The sequence below is a fragment of the Triturus cristatus genome, chromosome 2_1 (assembly GCF_964204655.1).
Source record: "Triturus cristatus chromosome 2_1, aTriCri1.1, whole genome shotgun sequence".
In the NCBI taxonomy this organism is placed as follows: Eukaryota; Metazoa; Chordata; class Amphibia; order Caudata; family Salamandridae; genus Triturus; species Triturus cristatus.
Genome location: NC_140581.1, coordinates 64,297,551 through 64,315,306, shown reverse-complemented (window position 1 = coordinate 64,315,306; position 17,756 = coordinate 64,297,551).

Sequence of the window (17,756 nt, the reverse complement as noted above, 5' to 3'; positions counted from 1 at the left end):
TCAGCGTTGTGTCTTTTGCTTAAATGGTGTAAATCAGTAAAGTAGTTCCTGAGAAAATCTAAAGTAAAATCACATATATATCTGGGCAGAGCCTAACCACACATCTCATCGTGAGATCTGATTGGCTGTCAGCACTTCATCCAAGAAGTGTTGGCAGCCATCTTGGGACCAATATACATGATAGCACCTCATTAAAAAGCATTGCAGTTAATAGAAGGTTTTAAGACTTTAGTTACATTATAAATCATTTGTCGATGGCACCATACTCATTTTTGGAATTGTGGTATGTTCTAAGGTGATTTTACCATGTGAAAAAGCCTTCTGCTGGGATATCATGAATCATGTTTGAGAGAAAACTATTTTCTCATGCTTTTCCGACAGAGATTTGGAAGGTGATCTATAAGCTAAACTGAGAGCATATTTTCTGTAAATCCACGTTATCTTTCTCAGTCATGTGAGAATGAAGTCTGACATTCTCATTAAAACATGTACATCTAACAAGGGCGGAGACTGTCAGTTGATTCCTTTGTGTTCTACTGCAGCTTCCCAGAGTGTTCCAAAGAATAACTAGAGCGCTAACAGTCCTACTTATGATAAATGTATTTCACACCTGAAGCCATCTTGATTGGAATAAAGTGGTAACTCTTAAAGCATTTAATTTAAAAAGGAACAAAATGAGGGGGTTCATTTTGCCATAGAAAGTATGATTAGTGCTGCAGAAAGAAAAATTAGGGCACATTTTGACTGACTTCTCAAATCCTCTTCTATTTCATTAAAAAATTCTGACGTGAAGGAGATGTCTAGAAGGTTAAATATAAGAGATGTTGGATTATGTATAATTTATGAATGGCTAATGTAAAACCATTACTCTTTAGGTAATAAGATATTTCCTTTCATGTCAGCGTTTGGAACAATCATCTCTCAGAAAGACAGACCAATGATGTGTGAATGTTGGTGTTATGGGCCGCACCAGTGAATGTATTGATTGAATGTGTTATTGAGATATTTGGTCTGTGACGAAGGGGGGATTTTGGATTCCACGCTGCATCACCAGCAGCAGACTTCCCTGATGAGCAGTAGCTTTACTACAGTGATCTAATGAGCAACTAGAGTGCCACCATTCAGAATGTATGGCAAATGTGTGACACATCTGAATGCTTTCTTGATGCAACCAAAGTAAACAAGAATTAAAAATGCAATAGGTCTCGCCCTCATTTACGTTAAAGCAATTCTGTTTGTAATTAAGTGGCTTTTTAGCTTTGCTTTTTATTAGTTTTTCTAACTTTTCATGTACATAACATGCATATGCATTCATATATGTATATGTATGCATGCATTTATATTTGAACTTGTATAGATATGCAGATTATATATATGTTTATATATGTATATATTACCTACTGGCGGTCGCCAGTAGGTAGTTATAGTTACGACCTATTTTCCATAGGAAATCCGCAACATTCTATTCCCAATAAGTCTGACGCCGCTTGATGAATCCTTGCAAAATGTTCCAAACTTTTGGCCAGCTCCGCTCCGCTCCTAACCTGAAAGTTTTGTGGGGGCCGAGAAAAAAGAGGGGGCCCAAAACGCGTTTTCCCCATGCAATTTCCCATAGGATCTGTTGACGCAGCTACAGCCCTAACCGCTGAACGGAATGACACCAAATTTGGCAAAGAGGTAGTCCTCAGTTCAGACTCGTGCCTTTTACATAAATGGTGTGAATCCGTTCAGTAGTTCCTGAGAAAATTAGAGTTAAAAGTACATAAATATCTATGGCCGGGGAGGATCCGCAGACCCTACCCGCACCATAAGCGCACCCTCAATGAACCGAGCGTGCACCCTCCAGATCGCGTGCTGATTGCTAATTGGCTGTCGAGTGTCTCTCTACATTCGAAACCAGGAACTGTTGGCGGCCATTTTCTGCCTTGGTAGAAGCGAGGCTAAAGAAGCAAGGGGAATAAGTGTGTGAAACATATAAAAGGGGCAGGGTGGAAATACTCTGACCCTCTAGGGGTGCTTAGGGGGTCCCAGAAGAACCCCTGTGGCCCCCTTTTGAAAAAAAACAAAACGGCGAAATGCGCGCACGGTGCGCGCATCCCATCGCGTTGGGTGCGCGGATCCACAATTTTTTTGAAAAAAAAGACAAGAAATCATTGGTTGTATGACTACTATGTACACTGTATATTTCTGTTTTTTAAAGGTATGATTCTTATTGGTTAACAATAACAGATTGTAAGGAACATTATATATGATTAGCTGATATGTTGAAAAGTGAAGCACACTTCCTCTCTTGTGTAGGAACATTGTGTGCTGAACGTCTGACCTGCATGCTTAGTGCACTGTTCCATGACCTATTTCTATGGTAACAGGTAGAAGGCAGATTGGGGGAAGGGTTGAAATGTATTTCAGTTGGAAAGGGTTGAAATGTTTAACCAATAGAAATGTGTGTTTGCTTTTGAGTTTATGTGTGAAGGATTGTGATTTGATGTTTACATGTATATGTGTGGAAAATGAAAGGGAAACTTTTCCATTCTTTGTTTTTGCTGAGAGTTGCACAGTGCAGAGATTCTGTAAAAGAAAATATGGTGAGTGACTGATATACTTCTTAATCTACAAAAGAACTTGAAAGATGAGTTATTTAATTGTGAGGGGATGTATGTAGACTATTTTGATTTTAATCAGACTAATGTATTTCTCCTGCTAAAGTGTAGGGAGTACTTTTTTTCTCTACAATCCTATTGACAGTGTGTGTTCATGTAGAAACCATTCTGTGATAAACTGTTCTGTTTTTATACTTTGGTAGAACTAGAAACCAGTCATTGTTTATGAATTTGTGAAATGAGTCATGTTATGTTTCTATACTAAACTGTAGTACTACTTCTAGAGGAAGAAATGTGTTTTGGTATAGTGCAAGGGATAGTGTTGTTTGTCTAGAATCACACAGTGAGTCTGTGTGCATTTGGGAACCACTGTGAGAGAAGCATTTGGTAACATTGTGTATTTGCTGACAGATAACTGTTTTAACCTTTCATGCTGTGAAGTTTTAGTAGCATTAGAAGACAGATATGGCGTATGATTTGATTAAATGAGTCAGGCTTTGACAGAAAAGTGCAGTCCTGAAATATGTAGATTGTTTGCAGTTCCCTTACCACTTGCACTGTAGTGAATGAGTTTTGGTAAACTCCTAGGGATAGTGGTGCTTGTCTAGAATCACAGTGTGAGTTAGTGTGTATTTGGGATCACTGTGAGAGAAGCATTTGGTGACATCATGTATTTGCTGACAGATAACTTTTTTAAAACCTGTCATGTTGTCAAGTTTTAGTAGCATTAGAAGCCAGTCTTTGCTTATGCGTTGATTAAATGAGTCATGCTTTGACACTGATGTGCTGTACTTAAATATGTAGATTGTGTGCAGTAACATTAACTCTTCTAGACTAGTGAATTAGTTTTGGTAAACTCCTAGGATAGTGTTGATTGTCTAAAAACACACTGTGAGTCTGTGTGCATTTGGGTAAGGATTGTGAGAGAAGCATTTGGTAACATTGTGTATTTGCTGACAGATAACTGTTTTAAAACCGGTCATGTTGTCAAGTTTTAGTAGCAGTAGAAGCCAGTCTTTGCTTATGCTTTGTTTAAATGAGTCAGGCTTTGACACAAAAGTGCAGTCCTGAAATATGAAGATTGTGTGCAGTTCCCTTACCACTTCCACAGTAGTGAATGATTTTTGGTAAACTCCTAGGTATAGTGGTTGTTGTCTAGAATCACACTGTGAGTCTGTGTGCATTTGGGAACCACTGTGAGAGAAGCATTTGTTAACATTGTGTATTTTTTAGCAGATAACTTTTAAAACTTGTCATGTTGTCAAGTTTTAGTAGCATTAGAAGCTAGTCTTTGCTTATGCATTGATAAAATGAGTCAGGGTTTGACACCAAGGTGCAGTACCATGTACTATTCTCTTCACTGTGGCAGAACTGAAAATTTAAAAGTTTTACCTAAGCACTGTCCTAGAAGTAGTCTGATTATTTAGTCAGTTTCTAAGTACCAAATAGATTGCTTCAAATGTCAATGCAGTATGCATGTAGTGTTCTAACATACTTTACACTTGTCTTTTACACCGTCAGTTCCCTAGTCAGTATCCATACACTTCCAGGAAACACCCTGTCACTCCCTTTGCAGTCCTCTAGTGACCCATTCAACACCATGTACTAATCCATTCACTGTGCCAAAACCCAAACACTTATAAATTCACCAAGACACTCTCTTTCCAGTACTCTAATGATTCAGTCACTGCCTAGGTTTTCATGCACTGAGCCAGGCCTTAGCACATGGACTTCTTTAAACCCCTATCCACTATTCATGCAGTCCTTTAACCACCTACACACTTGTCTTTCACACCTTCAATTCCCCAGTCAGTATCCATACACTTCCTGCAAACACCCTGTCACTCCCCTTGCACTCCTCTAGTGACCTTATTAAGCATCATGTACTAATCCATTCACTGCGCCAAACCCTAATAAATTCACCCAGGCACTCTCCTTGCAGTACTCTAATCATTCAGTCAGTACCCAAGTACTCATCCAGTGACCCAGGCCTTAGTATATGGACTGCTTGAAACCCCTATACACTATGCATGCAGTCCTCTAACCACCTACACAATTGTCTTTCACACCTTAAATTCCCTAGTCAGTATCCATACACTTACAGGAAACACCCTGTCACTCCCTTTGCAGTCTTCTAGTGACCCATTCAGCATCATGTACTAATCCATTCACTGTGCGAAAACTCAAACACTTATAAATTCACCAAGCTACTATCTTTGCAGTACTCTAATCATTCACTCAGTGCCTAAGTATTCATGTACTGAGCCAGGCCTTAGCACATGGACTGCTTCAAACCCCTATGCACTATGCATGCAGTCTTCTAACCACCTAGACACTTGTCTTTCACACTTTCAATTTCCTTGTCAGTATCCATACAGTCCAGCAAACATCTTGTCACTGCCTTTGCACTCCTCTAGTGACCTATTCAGTACCAATCACTAATCTATTCCCTGTGCGAAAAGCCTAGCACTTATAAATTCACCTAGGCACTCTCCTTGCTGTACTCTAATCATTCAGCCAGTACCCAAGTAGTCATGCAGTGAGCCAGGCCTTAGCACATGGACTGCTTTAAATGCCTATGCAGTGTAGATGCAGTCCTCTAATTACCTACACAGTTGTGTTTCACACCTTCAATTCCCCAGTTAGTATTCATACTCTTCTAGCAAATACCCTGTCACTCACCCAGTGTGTCTCCTTATAGTACTGTAATCATTTAGTCAGTTAGCATGTAGAGTTTTAGTGAGGTAGGCTTTAGGGCATGAACTGCTTCAAAGTAGTATGTACTATGCATGTAGTGTTTTAACCATCGTCACACGTGTGGTTCAGGGACATAGTTTCTTAGTCAGTATTTATATATAATGTGTTTGTACAGTAATGGAATAGTATAATTTTGAAAGTTATTAATATACATGTATTTGTGATTCTTTTTTACAGATACAGAACAGGAGTGTTTCTCATCTGTTTGCACTCTTCTTGTGCAAGATTGTTTGGATGAAGGGTCCTTAGGTGTTTCATCATACTTGCTGTGCCGCATGAGTATTTTTTGTTAGGATACCCTCGTAACAGAACTCTTTTGAAAATCTTGTGCATGAGAAAGGTGGTATTGGTCTTTGTTTGCCCCTCGAGAAAAGTAGAACATTTCCACATCAATGAAGGAAAACATTGTGGGCGTGGTGCATCCTCCAAAAATTCATCTTTAGATTTGGTGAATATTTTATAGCGACATCATTTACAGTTTTTGTAAGTTAAAGTTAAAAAATGTTGTTAGCCGTGTGCATTTTATATTTCTGAGATTTGTATTTTGAGAATGGCATGTTGTTTTTTTTTAACAATCTTTGAGATTACATTGTGGAAATTATGCTGTGTTGTAAAAAATGTATTATTGCATGTTATATATTTTTTTTCCTTTTCTTTCACAGATCCAAATTTTAAAATAAGCAATTTATATGAATTTATATTTGAATGAAAAACAGAAAAAAAGTATACCATTTTTTATTCCTATTACTGTGAAGGTAAGTTTAACTAAGTCTCAATATGCAGAATGAAGAGGCCTGCAACAAGCTACAAAGTTGAACCACGTTTCTAAAAACACTCTGTTTATGTAGTTTTTAAATCTGACCATAATCAGATATTATGTGACCTGCAAAAAAAGAGATTTGAGGAGTTCATAATATTTCACCTTTTTAGCTGTTAAAGGACCGCAATCATTTCAATCATTCTTCTTTTAACATATTTGCAGACAAAACTCTGTGCTTACCTTCTATCATTCGCAAGGAAATTTAAAAACGGAAATATATCACTTTTTGTAACATAGTTATTGTGCAAGATACTCTTTTATATTTACAAAGAGAGGAAAAGGCACCCTGTGCACTTTTTATACTCCATCTAAATATAACCTCATCATGCACACCACTTTGTGTTGAAAGGGTGTTCTATAAGTGTTGTTGTGCATGATTGCACTTAATACTCATAGAACAAGACACATGTCTAGATTTATCAGAAATCATAAATCTCGATATGTGTGTGAATGCTGCACCATTCTAAAATTGGTGTAGGAAAGCACAACAAGGAGAATTGTTTTAATTTCTCCACATTTTTATATCTTCAATGCATGCTGAAATGTTCAGCATACATTGAAGAAGAAAAATGCATTTCAATCTCATTATTTTTGCACAGGAAGGTGTGTCTTCCTACAGAAAAACAAACAGCACATGACACAGATATCCTTGCACTATGGTGCAAGGGTGCCTGTGTCACCACATGGCTGCAGTTTAAGCAGCCGTGCAGAGAGAAGCATAGATTTGCAACATATTTGTGTACATATGTTGCATCCCTGTGCTTCGGAAGTTCTACAGCACACTGCAGTTAAAGAGGTTACTGTGTGATGCTGCAGCACATCCTCATAGTTCTGCACTTATACATTCACCATACGCTACTAATGCATTAATTCAGTCAAATACATACTACACTTACATTCATCTAAACTAACACTAACAAAGAGATTTAGCTCTTTTTTAAACCAGGAAAGTTAGTTCTTACAAGAACTTTTTTTTTTCTTCTTTCTTCTTTTATAATTTTTTTGGGGGTTTCTGAATAATTTTTACAATTTTTGGTTTTTTCTGCAAAAAAAAACAAACAGGAGAAACCAAACAATGAACTACAGGGAACAATAAAAAAAAAAAATAGCAAATGTGACTTTCTTGCCAGCAGCAGATCAGATCGATCAACTGCTCACCATAGCACAAAGTCTTATTGCACTTAGTGCAGAGCACTTTTAAAAATTGAAATTGAGGACAGATGTCCAAGGTTTGGGCTGATGGATGCACTCTTGATGTGCTCGGCTGCGATGAGGTGGATGGCGCAGGAGCAGGAGTATTTCTCATCTGTCGGCACTCTTCTTGTGCAAGAATGTCCTGATGAAGGGTCCTCATGTGCTTCATCATACTTGCCCTGCCGCAAGAGTATTTCTTGTTAGGATCCCCTCTCGATAGGTCTCTTTTGCAAATCTTGCACTTGACCAAGGTGGCATTGGTCTTATTCTGCCCCTCGGGAAAGTAAAAAATGTCCACACCACTGAAGAAAAACGTTTTTTGGGTGGTGCCTCCGGCAAAAATTCATCCTCATAAGTATGAGGTGATGCAGGTGATGCCTGCTGCCCTGAAGCCATTTTTGTTTAAAAAAAGTTATAGCTAAGTGTAAACTTAGTCTAAAAAATCTTCTTCTTTTCAAAGAGATGGTGCTCTAAAGAAGGTCAAAGAAGAATGATTGAAATGGGTGGGGTCTTTCAATAGTTAGAAGAGGAAGTGTAATGAACCAATCAAATCTCTTTTTTTGCAGGTCACATGGGATCCGCGCACCGTGCGCTTACGCAGCACGCACCCAGCGTGCATCTGCAAAATTCAATTAAAAAGAAATATAGGATAAGATGTAAAAATTTATTAGTTTTAAGACTAGTTTAGAGTTTGTCTTCAATTAATATTCACATGAAATACATATATATATGTTTTTTTAAATGTTAAATATTTCGCCGAATCCGCTCACCTACCGCGTCATAAACGCAGATGATGCATCGCGGAAGCGCGTAAACGTCGCGTTACACACATCGAACGTGTCGCGTATAGGCTGGGAGTCGCGTACTTGTCGCATTGCGATCACGCACTAAACACGTACCCAACTCGTACCATGCGCGGATGATATCACATAGGGATCGAGAACGGTGTGCATAGGGTGCGCGGATCCAAAAACATTGAAAAAAATATATAAAATACAGTTTTGAACATATAGTTAAAAAAATATTTTGAAAAATATAAAAAAATATGTTTGTAAAACCCATTATTTTCAAATAACATTTTTTAATTTTTAAAATAATTAATTGAAAAAATAAGTTTAAAAAATGGTGATGAAAAAGTATTTTAAAAAAAGATAATTAATGAAATTGACAAACTGAATTTGAAAAAATATAGAAATCCAATCCAAATCATTAAACATGATATCTTCAGAGATAAGTTATAGATAGGAATTAGTATTTAAAAAACCTTTGAAATTCACTGAAAAATCATAGGTTTCATGCACGTTAAAGTTAGGAATTGGCATTTAAAAAACCTTTGAAATTCACTGAAAAAAACAAAGGTTTCAGGGGCGTTATAGTTAGCTGGACAATTCCCTCGTACAAAACCCTAGAAATTCCCCCGCTATAGTTAGTTCAGCTAACTATAACTCGCGCCCCCGTAATGGACTGCTGATGATGTCACATATTACATCACTCATGACATGGTCAGTGACATCACTGATGACATCACTGATGACATCTCAAATGACATCACTGATGACATCACTGATGATGTCATCCATGTGATAAATCAGTGCCTCTTCTCACACCCTAATATAACCTTTGATACACCGACTCAAAATTTCAGATGGCCATTTTGAAAACCATAGATACTCCAATACCAATAACTACATACCCACTCATTGACTCTTAGGTCTACATACATCTCCACTCACTCACCTGTACAGTCACTCATACTTACAGTCACTCCGTACAGGACTATCATATGCATTTATACACCTATATATACACTCACACACCGCCAAATATCCATTGAGGTACTGACTAGGCATGGGCGAAAATTTCGTTCCGTTCGCGGAAATTGCGATAATTTGACATTTTCGCGTTCCACGGAGAGCGCGAAAATGTCAAAAATTCCGTTTTCCGCAGCTTGGCGATAATTTGTTTCTTGCTCGCGCTGTAAAATAATACATTCTCGCGCGCGCGCGATCGCCTTACCTGAATCCCTGCGTTCGCCGACAAGTTTTCTTGATACGGTCGCGTTCTCCATGAGATGTTGTATTGTTTTTAGCCATTTGCGCTGTCTCGCGACAGTTCGCGCCCGCAGTGACGTCATGCGTCGCGCGATCACGTCTTTCTTCTCGCGATCATGCACCGCGAGACAACTCAAAACAAGATGGCCGCGCCCGCAAGCAACCACATGGGTAAGTTGGCGACCCGCAACCATGCAGAAAATCTCGCGAACATGCCGGAAAAAAACTTCCGCATCTTCGCGATATTTCCGCTTGTTTGCGATAATTTTAAACATTTTCGCGATAATTTGCGAAAGTTAATTTCGCAAATTCCACCCACCCCTAGTACTGACACACATAGTCAGTCATGCAAATAATTAATCACAGTCCAATTTACTCACCTATACATTCAAACACACTCAAGTTCACTTACTCATAAAAATACCAACAAATTCTGACACTTATTACTAATACAAGCACACACCCCTCCATACAGGCACTTCCTCAATCACACACTTTCACATATAGATAGTTATATACTCTTACACACATATACACTGCGTTTCACATATGTAGTTACTGACACATGTACAACTGAGATATACATTAAATCACTAACACACTCATACATACACTCACCCAACCATACAGTCATCACTGTTGCACTCTTAAAACCATGCACCATAGAATCACCCACTCACACATCTATGCACAGAGTCACACACACCCTACCCACACAAACACTCAGGCACCCATACAGATACTCAGACAACCAATCAATAACCCATATATACACATTCATATAGGTATTCACAAAACCATGCAGCCACTTATACACCAAACACAGACACATACAGACATTGACACAGTTTAGTCGCTAGTCTGCAGTTAGATACATTTAATGACTCACTTATAGAGTCAGTTACACACGTAGAAAATCATCCATTCACTCACCTGTACACCCACTCATTCTTCAACAGGCCTTTCAATATATATTAAACACATTAAAACTTTACAGAAACACAGACTCACTGGATGACGTCATCAGTGATGTCATCAGTGATGTCATTTGAGATGTCATCAGTGATGTCATCAGTGATGTCACTGACCATGTCATGAGTGATGTAATATGTGACGTCATCAGCAGTGCATTGCGGGGGCGCGAGTTATAATTAGCTGAACTAACTATAACGGGGGAATTTCTAGGGTTTTGTACGAGGGAAATGTCCAGCTAACTATAACGCCCCTGAAACCTATGTTTTTTTTAGTGAATTTCTAAGGTTTATTAAATGCCAATTCCTAACTATAACGCCCCTGAAACCTTTGGTTTTTTCAGTGAATATATATATAGTCACTGAAAAAACCATAGGTTTCAGGGGTGTTATATTTAGCTGGACATTTCGCTCATACAAAACCATTGAAATGCCCCCATTATAGTTAGTTCAGCTAACTATAACTTGCGCGCCCGCAATACACTGGTGATGACATCACATATTACATCACTCATGACATGGCCAGTGACATCACTCATGACATCACTGATGACATCTCAAATGACATCACTGATGACATCACTGATGACATTTTCCAGTGAATGTGTTTTTTTCTGAAAATTAAATAAATTTTATATATGTATATCTGAAGGTCGATGAAAGAAAAAAGGAGTATATAAGTGTCGAAATTGATTGTTTTTTAATGAAAAATCGATTGTATAACTGACTAATTAAGTGTATCTTAGTGGATACATGGGTTAGTGAGTAATGTTTATATATATAAATATCTGTATCAGTCTCTCACTTTGTGCATACGTGGCTGCATGGGTTGGTGAGTCGCTACATGTGTGTCTATATGGGTTATTATTTGTTTTTTCGAGTATCAGTATGAGTGTCTGTATGGTTCATTGGTGGGTATTAATTAGTACATACATGCATGAATGACTGAGTCACTATTTGTATGTGTTGGAGACTGTATTTGTGCAGGACTGTATGGGTGGGTGAGTGTGTGTATGGGTGTGTTAGTGAGTGGATGACTGTTTCAACAGTGTCTATATTAGTAACTACATATATATTAAACTATTATATGTGAGTATTGGTGTATATAAGTGAGTATATGTGAGAGTTAGAGATTGGAAGAGGTCCTGTATGAATAAGTATGTGTTTCTATAAGTGATTGTTTAAAATAGTAAGTTTCTGTAGAAGTAAGTGTGGTGGTGTGTGTATAACTGTATATGTAAGTAAATGGTTGTTTGATTCTTTATTTGCATGAGTGACTATGTGTGTGAGTAACTCTATGGATGAGTGGTGGTGTGTAACAGGATGTATAGGTGTATGAGTACATATGATGAGTGAGTACATATATGAGTGACTATATAGGACTGTTGGTGAATGAGTGCATGTGTATGTACATCTTAGAATTACTGAATTGGTCATTGTAACTGGTTTTGGTATGTCCATTGTTTTGAAGATTTTAGTTCCTATTTGTGTATGTGTATCAAAGGTTATATTAGGGTAAGAGGAGGTCTGCCACTCTATCACAAGGATGATGTCATCAGTGATGTCCATTGAGATGTCATCAGTGATGTCATGAGTGATGTCACTGACTGTCAGGAACCCCGATCTAGACTCGGTTGGGTGCCATAAAGGAAACGCAGTGGCCCCCATCAACTTACTTAAATGCAAATGTCCGTTCTGGAAAAAGGCAAGATCCGTGCTGGAGATCCTCCCTTCGCTTGGTGTTGCATGAATTGCGACGTTCTGCCATGCTGGAAGGAGACCGGACCGCTCCCACTTCCTGTAGTGGTGCGCTGTCTAGTTGTTCCTCTCGGAATTGAAGTGAGACGGCAATGCGCATGCGCGACTATCGCGCTGTGCACTCCAACTGTGGAAACTCGTCTGACAAGAGTTTTTAGTGCACGCTCGCTGTCAACACCTGTGTTTCTTCTTCGTAGAAAGTTCAGAGTTTGGCTTGCGCCAGTCATTTCAAAGGGAAGTACTGTGCGATGCGCAATTTGAGTTCTTGAGCAAGTATTAATTAATAATTTTTCCTCAGTAGTTACGCATTCTGGTGGCTGAGTGGGAACAGTGCCGGCTCATCTTCCGCGTCGAGTGTCAGGAGAACCAAGCATTCCAGGAGTAACTTCTGACAAGAGAAGTGCTCAACAATATTCAAGTAAGCGTGTCCAGTAGTTTCTAGTTATTCACTCGCTGTGACCCAGAGGAGCCCAGAGTTCACGAGTGACATTATGTGAGATTGCAGTAGTTCTTTCAAAGGCAAGAGACAAAATAAATCGTTCAGAGAAAGACAGTAGATACTATGAAGTATTAAACTATTTTAATCATACACCGCAGGATTTGAACAAAAAGAACTTATCCTAATAGGACATAAGAGACTCATTACCACAGTTATACTGATGAAAAGTATTGAAGAGACAGTCTACTAATGACAATAAATCGTTCTAAGGAGAACTCATAACTAGAAGTGCTCTATCTATATTCATCAACTGACTGGAGTACAAGAGCTGGCTGTAGTTCTTCCGGTGAATCAGATTTTTCAATAAAAGCATAAATAGGCAAAACAGCATAGAGAGTAGCTTGCTTCTAATAAGACACAGGTAAGAGGTATTCTAGTCGTGAGTGAGAGTAGTAAGAGTATAAGTGGTAACTCATAGTCTTAGAAAAGATAATTGTTGTGTTTATCTTACAGAATTCCCCCCAGAATTCCAGAAGTAGGAGCCAGTGTCCTGAAGCGTGTCTCTTGTTTTGTCTTCCACTTTCCCCCCGGGCTAAGTTCAGAGGCAGTGAATTCTTGGCTGTCTCTGGTCTTGGTTGGTGGGATCTGAGGGTAAGATCATCTGTTCCTGAGGGGGCCGCAACAGAGTGTATCCGTTCTGACACTGACCATGTCATGAGTGATGTAATATGTGACGTCCTAAGCAGTGGATTGCAGGCGCGCAAGTTATAGTTAGCTCAACTAACTATAACGGGGGAATTTCAATGGTTTTGTACGAGCGAAATGTCCAGCTAACTATAACGCTATAACGCCCCTGAAACCTACGTTTTTTTCAGTGAATTTCTAAGGTTTTTTAAATGCTAATTCCTAACTATAACGTGCCTGAAACCTATGGTTTTTTCAGTGAATTTCAAAGGTTTTTTAAATGCTAATTCCTAACTATAAAATACCTGAAACCTACGTTTTTTAAGTGAAAATATATATATATATATATTTATAATACAAAAACTCACAGGGTATGGGGCAAAATATTACTGCACCTATCACCTAATTGGGTTACGGTAATTTGTTCTGGTGCCAGGGACCTGAGACGCAATACCCCTAAGTCTCCAATGGAATACTCCACAAAAACAACCATAAACAATGATCCAGCACTCTACTCAGTGATACATATGCTTATAAAAGACACATTTTTAGAAACAAATCAACAGGTCGTTGTATAACTTCTTTATTCAAAATTCTTCTTTAAAAATGATACAAAGTAGCCAACGCATTTCGTCCTTACGGACTTCTTCAGGGCAAAAATATTCTTGTTGGGTCCCTTTTCGACCTTTAAGTGGATTTTTTTAATGAAAAGGATGTAGAAATTGCGATGTATCAATCGCTACCAATAACTCCTTCAGTGGAAATGATGAAATAAAAAATCCTGAACGCTGTAACGGTGAACTCAATATTATCATCCATCCGTATCGAGCTCGCAAAATACGGCCGGAACGTTTGCAGACTAGAACCGAAATGGTGTTGTTTTATAAGCTACGATAGGTATAAATACCATACCTTTAATACGGCGCGCAAGTTATAGTTAGCTCAACTAACTATACCAGGCGAATTTCTCTGGTTTTATATGAGTCAAATGTCAAACTAACTATAACGTCCCTGAAACCTATGTTTTTTTAGTGAATTTCAAAGGTTTTTTAAATGCTAATTCCTAACTACAACATCTGTAAAACCTATGGTTTTTTCAATTAATTTCAAAGGTTTTTGAAATGCTAATTCCTACCTATAACGTGTGGAAAACCTATGTTTTTTCTATTTTTTTGTAATATTTTGGAACTCTATTATACTTCTTTTTTTTAACTTTAAAATTTAAGTAATGTTTTATATTGTCCCCCAAAAATATGTATATCTTATTTTTTATGGGATAAAACTGCACTCCCATACCAGTAGTGTACCGAGCTTCATCACCACGCGAATCCTATCCACCATATTGCTAAACTCGTAAATGATGCGCATTTCATATCTGATGGATTTGTTGCACCGCGTCCCGCATAACATCATATACGTATGAGTTTGCGTCAGCTGCTACATAGGTATGTGACGGGTACGCAGTACCAAGCCATGCGTTACATCATGTACGTATGGGGTCGCACCCACTGCGCGTTGCATATGCGACGAGTGCACGCTGCCAGGCCCTGTGTTACATCATAAACGTATGGTGTTGCACCGGGTACACCATTCCCTCAGGTTTTTTTATGTCTTAAAAGCATATCTAAATACCGTTAAACTGTATATGAGAGCAAGCGATAATCTAAAATATTTTAAACATTTATATATTTCAAACTGTAATAAACTTATATTATGATAAATATATTTTCTCAAAATCTTGTCGGGTGCGGCCTCCTTACACCCTTGACGGGCGCTTGCCATGTGACCTTAAAAAAAAGCATTTGATTAGTTCATAACATTTCCCATTGTAAAAGTTGGAGGACGCCACCCATTTTAGTCATTCTCTCAACAGCGTTTGATGAGACACAACCCTTCTGCTTGGAGAGCTTTTTTGAAAAGTTTTTTTGCTGTGTATACATATCTTCTACTACACACAACATGCAACGATCATCTTGATCAATATTCAAGGTCTGTACATTAGCCATCCATGTGTGATGGCCATGAATCTCAAACGTTACCTCAAAAATCAAATCTGTGTTACACGATGCCCCTGGTGTGTGTGTGTGTGCACATTATTGTGCTGCCTTTCGGCCTGGGTATCGCTGGCCCAAAGGGGTATCATCACTCAGCCACGGGCAGATTGCATATCCTAGATCACATGTGACAAACAGTAAACAGTAATGTGTACATTTGTATTGCTGTATTCTCTGTTGTCAGGCTTTACCAGTATAGTAGTGTGTCATATGTGAGACTTTCAGATTCATGTTTGGCATGCATTGCTTGATTATAATGAACGTTATCACTATTTATGACGTAGCCTCACTGCTGATCCTCCCTCCATCTGAGCACATTCACATGTGTGCGCTTTGCGATAGCAACACTTTCAGTAATACCGCACACCATTGACATGAGTGTCTGTGCATATCCACAACTTTGACAACGACATGTGATGTTGGCCATTCAATGTTTTCGAGCAGCATCTCATTAGCGATAGTTGCCGCCCTCCTGGTACATGCTACATTAAAGTAAATTGCACATTCTGCGACGTCGAAATTGCAACAGAAACACACTTCCTGGCCAGGCAGGAACTGAACAATGCCCAGGTCCCCAGAATTAATATTCACACCCCTACGCTCGCCTGGCGTACGCAAGCCCATCCCACTTTGCATACGTATAAATAGGATAATGACGAGGCCACATGTCTCAGTTGTTCTACACTGCCTCAGGTGAAATGGCCGCATGCACCTTGCATATTACAATGCGCAATAAAAAAAGGTATCCATAAGGCTTACACCATCGTCGCAATCAACACTGCACCTGAATTGTGAACCCTGCTGCCCGTCGTGTTTGGACACACAACAATGACAGCAGGTGAACAGTGGGGCCTGGGTACACAGGGGCTGCATTTGAGCTAGGGGAGGGGTGGGGTGCATCAGCCTGGGTGCACAGGTACAAAAAAGTGATATTGCCCTGCTTATTAATGTGTTCTCTGACCTCATTCAGTCACATATCTGTCTCATTTTAAGGACCTGCTGGACCGTACTGTAGCGGTACAAAAGGGGGTGGTGATGGACGGAGCATCAGAACCAATCAAACACTCACACCCAGTCAACAGATCTGGGTTTGATCCATCACCGTTCTTTAGCCCACTCTGCCACCCCAGTTCAGACATGGCCATATGCAAATCAGTCTGACCCTGTGCCTCATGGGAACAGTCCAGCCCGAACTGCCAAGCCATGCCCTCCCTGGACCGGAAACAAGCTTCCTAGGACCGGTTTCTGGCATTTCAGCCGTCTTCAGCCAGGCTTGCTTGAATCCAGTGGCAAAGTGAGCAAGGGACTCACGTCTGAGCATACCCTGCCAACTTATGGCGAACAAAGCGGTACAAAAGGGGGTGGTGATGGACGGAGCATCAGAACCAATCAAACACTCATACCCAGTCAACAGATCTGGGTTTGTTCCATCACCGTTCTTTAGCCCACTCTGCCACCGCAGTTCAGACATGGCCATATGCAAATCAGTCTGACCCTGTGCCTCATGGGAACAGTCCAGCCCGAACTGCCAAGCCATGCCCTCCCTGGACCGGAAACAAGCTTCCTAGGACCGGTTTCTGGCATTTCAGCCGTCTTCAGCCAGGCTTGCTTGAATCCAGTGGCAAAGTGAGCAAGGGACTCACGTCTGAGCATACCCTGCCAACTTATGGCGAACAAAGCGGTACAAAAGGGGGTGGTGATGGACGGAGCATCAGAACCAATCAAACACTCATACCCAGTCAACAGATCTGGGTTTGATCCATCACCGTTCTTTAGCCCACTCTGCCACCCCAGTTCAGACATGGCCATATGCAAATCAGTCTGACCCTGTGCCTCATGGGAACAGTCCAGCCCGAACTGCCAAGCCATGCCCTCCCTGGACCGGAAACAAGCTTCCTAGGACTGGTTTCTGGCATTTCAGCCGACTTCAGCCAGGCTTGCTTGAATCCAGTGGCAAAGTGAGCAAGGGACTCACGTCTGGGCATACCCTGCCAACTTATGGCGAACAAAGTGGTACAAAAGGGGGTGGTGATGGACGGAGCATCAGAACCAATCAAACACTCAAAACCCAGTCAACAGATCTGGGTTTGATCCATCACCGTTCTTTAGCCCACTCTGCCACCCCAGTTCAGACATGGCCATATGCAAATCAGTCTGACCCTGTGCCTCAAGGGAACAGTCCAGCCCGAACTGCCAAGCCATGCCCTCCCTGGACCGGAAACAAGCTTCCTAGGACCGGTTTCTGGCATTTCAGCCGTCTTCAGCCAGGCTTGCTTGAATCCAGTGGCAAAGTGAGCAAGGGACTCACGTCTGAGCATACCCTGCCAACTTATGGCGAACAAAGCGGTACAAAAGGGGGTGGTGATGGACGGAGCATCAGAACCAATCAAACACTCACACCCAGTCAACAGATCTGGGTTTGATCCAT